Source organism: Heloderma suspectum, chromosome 2 (genome assembly GCF_057233095.1).
Source record: "Heloderma suspectum isolate Gila_16-S chromosome 2, 16-S_ref, whole genome shotgun sequence".
Classification (NCBI taxonomy): domain Eukaryota; kingdom Metazoa; phylum Chordata; class Lepidosauria; order Squamata; family Helodermatidae; genus Heloderma; species Heloderma suspectum.
This window is the reverse complement of record NC_139459.1, coordinates 230,162,941-230,168,977: the sequence shown is the minus strand read 5'-3', so window position 1 is coordinate 230,168,977 and position 6,037 is coordinate 230,162,941.

Below are 6,037 nucleotides of genomic sequence, written 5' to 3'. Positions count from 1 at the left end.
CAAAATAAAATATTATTCCTATCAAATCAATGGCAGGCATATTTAGAAAGTTACATAGCTGTTTGAAATGTGAGTTTTGAATATATAAATTCCTGCTGCACTTCATAATCTGTTTAGTCTGTCTGCCCCCATTTCTGCTGGCCCCACCCCTTTCTAATGTGTGTGCAAGGGGTGTTACTGTGAACAATAAAAAGAAACATAGTTGTGGTATGGAGCTCAAATCTATGGAGAAAGGATAGAAAGCCCATTGCAAAAGGTAACTCCAATGAGTGTAGTGAAAAAGCCACAGTTTGGGGGGTTCCCTGATATGCTCCAAATCTGGTGTAGTGGCAAGAGTGTTGGACTAGGAGCTGGGAGATCCGGGTTCTAGTCCCCACTCGGCCATGGAAGCTCACGGGGTGACTTTGGGCCAGTCACAGACTCTCAGCCCAACCCACCTCACAGGGTTGTTGTTGTGAGGATAAAATGGAGAGGAGGAGGATCATGTAAGCCGCCTTGGGTTCCTTGCAAGAGGAAAAAAGGCGGGGTATAAATGCAATAAATAAATAAATAAATAAATTGACATTGGGACTGCAAGCAATACCCAAGTCACAACTCCTAGATCACTGTCTAAATATGTCCTTTTTCTTCACCTCTTTAGATGTGCCATTAGGAAGTGAGGGTGTGAGGATGTGAATGGTCAGCCACATGTTGCTTTGAACTTTCAAAAAAGCTCATAAAATGATTTGCATACACCTGAGTGTTGTGGCTCTCCCTCTTATTACAGAATCATCCTTAAAACGACGACAACAACAACAACGACGACGATGATATTTATATCCCTCTTTTTGCCTCCAAGGAACCCAAGGCAGCTTACATGATCCTCCTTCTCTCCATTTAACCACTGAAACTTGTTCTTGCCAGTTCTCCAGACTATACTCCAGCAGTCAGACCCAACAAGGGCGCTCACTAGAAGGCAGGAGACACAGCAACATGCCAGATCCTTCAGTAAGCGTGTTTAGGGCTGTCGTCTTTTTATGCCTTATAGCAGCCTGAATGAAGTGTGTGTGTGTGTGTAATAGTGATGTTTCTTTCACTTCTTGATCTTAATGCAAAAGACAGAGGCATATGAGTGGTACAAATGAGGAGCAAAAATATGTCTTGCTCAAATATTGAATTATTAGTCTCCATTGTAAGAATTGATTTGTGTCAGTTTTTAGGATTTACCATACAATCCTGTGCATGCTTACTAAGAGCTAAAGGTATTGAACACAATCCCACTTTTATTCTCAATCGCCTAGTCAAGTTGCACCGTGTGTGTACAATTTTCTGGTTCTCCTCAGGCAGTGAAATGTATTGGGCTGGCCCTGGCAACATGGCAGTCAGCAGGGCCCGGCCCTATGAAGCAGAGTGAGGCGACTGCCTCAGGCGGCAGATGCTGGGAGGCATTGAGCATTTGCAAGGTGTTGGAGGGCAGAGTTTTGTGGGCCATGTGGCCTGCCCTGCACCCCTAAGCTAGACTGCTGCTATTAGGGGCAGCAGAGGACTCTGTCCTGTTGCCAGTATTTCAGTAAGAGTCAAATGGACCATGGCAAAATGTTTGTAAAGTGTCCTGGTTGAACACAGAAACTTTACACATTGTGGGGGCCTTTGTACAGCAGCAGCACTGAAATCTCTTTTCCATGGCTCCATCCCATAGCACTGCTATTAACATTTAAAGGCATGGTGCCATGTGGGTGGGGCCGATCATGCTGGTTCTTCCCACCCAGTCATCACCTCCTATCCCATTCAGGCAATTACAGCCTGTGAATGACATGCACAATTTGCTGGGCCCACATAATGCTGGGCTTCTGAATGATGTGGGATGAAGCTACAGAAAAGCAGCTGTAATGTAGAAAAGACACCTGTGGTTGAGAAGAAGTTGATTTAGGAGTCTGCAGAAAGGTTTCATGGAGGAAGAGGAGTAAGATGTTAATGATTTCAGACACCTCGGTGTGGACAGGAAAGAGCAGCTCAAATCTTTTAATAAGGTTCTTAAATGGTTTCTCTGTCACAGACAGTTGAGAACAAAGCAACTTGATCTATAGAAAAAGGTCAAAGACGCTGGTAGAATATTTCATATGTGCTAGACAGAAGAACTAGATATGTGTGATCCTGGTTTGCTAGGGTGGCCTGCAAACTACATGTAAGATTTTACTAGGAAATATAGATTTGGGAAACACTTGCCTGGTACAAAACTGGTATCTTTCTATAAAATATTGTTCCATGTATTTTCTTGACCTGTTAATTCTTTTCTAAGGCTTTTTCTGATAGTTGAAAGAAAGCATGTGTCTATCTTTCTAAATTAACTGATACTAGAAAGAAAAACAAACAAAGGTGGCCATGCTGGTTCATATGATACTACAGAGTTACTTAAGAGATTCCTGGCCTATAGACAAACAGTAAGGCTCATTTTCCCCCCTTCTACACACCCATTTGGAGAGACAATCACATACACACAATAGTCAAAGGTACCTTTAAGTTGGGAGAGTTCTATAAGATGAAATGTTGAGACCAAATTTGGACAAATCCTACAAATTCCATAATGACAGAGTATGTTGCTCTAACTGAAGTGGAATAGCCATGAGGAAATACACACACTTTGGCTGCAGTCCCATGCACAGTAACATAGACTTAAATTCCATTGACATCAGTGGGATATAAGTGTGCATAATTTTGTAGAGGATTGCAAACTTTTGATTTCAAAATAAAAATCTACAGTTTTCTTTTAGCTTATACTTGTCAATTTGTCCAATGACTTCAGCGTGTGACCCCCTGGATGTTAGGAGATTGATTTTCCAGTCTATAGATAAGACTTCCTTGAAGAATATATTGTTGTTGTTGTTTTTCAGGCCAGGGATCACACCAGCACCTATTCTCCTCTCCCAGCCCCAGTAGTTAACTCACCACTATATGTCCCTGCACAAAAGATAAATAGTGCCTGAGCACGCAAGGTGAACATCAGAAACAAATCTCACCTCTACCATGGCCTACTGTGTAGAAGTGTGGAACTGGAAGGGTTCAATTAGGGTACAAAGAAACTCAAAGCATTAATGGTTTGTCAAACATAAGATGGGGATGGGGTATGTTTCTTTGGAAGGATTTACTAAGGGGTTTCTCGCAAAGTCCACAGATGACCAGAGCCTGATCAAGGCTCATCACAGGCTTCTCTGAAAGAGATTGGCAAAGATTTATAGAGAGTGCACATGAGCTAGGAAGGGATATTTAACTGATATGAGGCTGAAATCCCTTTAATCCCATTTAAGACTAAGGTAGGTAGGTGTGTGTTTTGTGTGTGTGGGGGTCCTGCTCAAACAGGCCTAAGTATCCTGTCTGTCTTTGTCAGTCACAACATCAGTTTCTCTCCTTTCCTCCTAACTGCTTCCAATTCATCGACTTTGACGGCTGTGTCATTTCCTTCTTGCAACTGTGATTTTCATTTTCCCTCCTAACTGGAGTGTGAAGCCATTAAGGCAGGTTTTTGATCTGAACCTTTGATCGACAGTAGGCCTCTGGGCTTGAATCCAGCCTGCAGGGAGGCTAGTGTTTATAAAACAACATATGACATCCATGTCACTACCTATTAGTCATTGCTCTGCAAACTACTGTGAGGCCCCCTTACTTCCGAGCCATGACCTCTGACCTTTGGAGTTTGACTTCTTAGCCACCTCCAAGCATGTGATAACAATAGATCCTCAATCCCAGGACTCCCACAGAAGATATTCCATGAAGTTGGGAAATAGGGAATCAATGGAGGACACGATGCTAAGGCAGAGGCCCCTGTGTGTATCTGGCTAGCCGCAGCCCTTCAAATGAAGACACAGTGGTGCAGCTAGGTAATCTTAGAACCTGGACCTGATGAGGTGGTGGTGGTGGTGCTTTGGTGGCCATGTGCATTACTTCAGCTGTGAAGCACACAACTAACATTTCTCTTCTCCCCTACCATTCCATGCTTTACAACTACTTCTACATTCCTGATACGTTAGAATAATAAAATTGTTTGCCAGCCTGATTTAAAAATAAAAATCTCTGAGCTTGTGCAGTTTAGCATTTTAAATCCACTGAAATCATAGCTACTTCATTACAAGAATAAAATGGAGTTTCCTTCTGATGCCCTGATGCCCCATCACCTGCTACTCTCTGGATGGTCATTTGGGGACCGCCTGGGCTGCAGGGCCCTGGACTTTGGCCCCAGTGTCCAGCCCTACGTGAGCCACAGTGAAGACATGAATGCAGAGAGATTCTGCAGAACTTCACTTCAATTTGACAACTGAACAGATGTTCTCTGCTTCTGCTTATGGCCCGGCCCAGCCCAGCCCAGCCCCCCCCCCCCCAACAGGATCAAGTGGCATTCAGTATCACAAAGATGACAGCCAGGGGCCGAGACAACATCTCGGCCTTGTCTCCCTCAGCCATTTTGGACATATATTCATGACCATGGCAGAAGCATGAGCAATGGAGGAGGGTTGAAGAAGCTTTCAGGGCTGCCTTGGTGACTGCCTGTGGAGACCTGTGGGAACGTAATGTGGAGAAGAGGGTTTTTTGGGGCCCTTGTTTCCTCAGGGATTCAGTCCCTTACATTGTGATTTAGATGTGAAGAGTGTGAACTAAGGTGTCTGGCCACTTGGCAATAGGGTGAGGTACCTCAGAAGGAAGGACTCCAGAATGAAAGGCATTCTTTCACTCTCTTTCATGAAGAGAGTTTTCATGAAAGAGAGTGGCATAAGAGCAGTTTTCAAATATATAAAAGGCTACTATGAAGCAGAGGAAGAACAACAGTTTGCTACAGAGGGAAATGGAAGAGGCATGTTAGAGAAAAAAGCTTATTTGAGTTGTATATTAGGGATAGCTTCCTAATTTTTAAAAAATAATCATTGGGAAATGGATACTGGTAATACTGTAGAAATGTACCCCAGAGAGGGAACTGTGCTGCTGGTTTAAGGCGTAGGAATTGATGGCTTAAGGCGAAGGAATCCATCATCTCTGGGACTCTCGTGCTGCTTAATATGCATCTTTTCCCTCAAATGTGCACCCCTCCATGTTGTGTAATGACCGTGCAAGTGTCGCCTTTGCCATATGGTATAACTGGCAGCAGGTTCCCGACTCTCCTATACAAAGCAAAACAGAAATGTGTGTGTTCACACATGACAGCGTATATACATATATTCCATACACCCATTTTCACCTATGTGGGAAAACCATCAGCTGGGAAGCAGCCCTTAATTAGCCACCTGTCTTTGCAGTAAATGGGGCAAGAATGGAGAACCGATCTTGGTGAACAGGATGGCTGCTGGGTGGTAATCTAAGAATAATGCTGTCACTTAAGCAGATTGCCATCATTCTCACATGGAAGTGGCCTTTGCAGAGACAATATGGAATGGTGAGAGGCTTCGTGCCCTGCTGTTGCTGGGTAACTTGGTTGGATCATGGCAGGTTGGATGTACCCACTAACTAGGGAAGAAATTAAGAGGAGAGGCATTCCATGTTCGCTGGGCAGCAAGAGTGGGGATAATAGTTCTGCTGATTCTTCCTGCTTTGTGATCATCAGGAAATAGGGTGAAGGGCTCAGTCCTTCTGCTTGCTCTCTTTGTGCGTCACATCTATTACCATAACAGTTCACTGCCACTCCACTAATTCTTCGCTGGTTTACCATCCTGTAGCCAACCCGCAAGCAGCATTGTGACTGGGGAGTCCCATTGCCCTGCCGATGGTGTTAAGGGGAGGGAAAGGCAAGGGCCTTCAACCTTCGTCCATGGCTTGGCTCTCTAGTTTTGCAGCACGCCTGCTCACTGCCTCCGATGTCCCCTGGGGCCTGGTTGCTTAGGCTGGCTTTGATAGGTAGGCGGGTGATGCTCCTGCCTTTGGGCACCTGACGATTCCCACGTGTGCTTTCGGTTCCCACATCACATGCAAAAGAATCCCTCATCTCCTCCACTCCGTTGGCTTGTGAATCTGCTATGATTTGAATGGACCCAGTTGACCGGGAGGTGGGCAGGGCTTACCCATGAATGTACCTTGT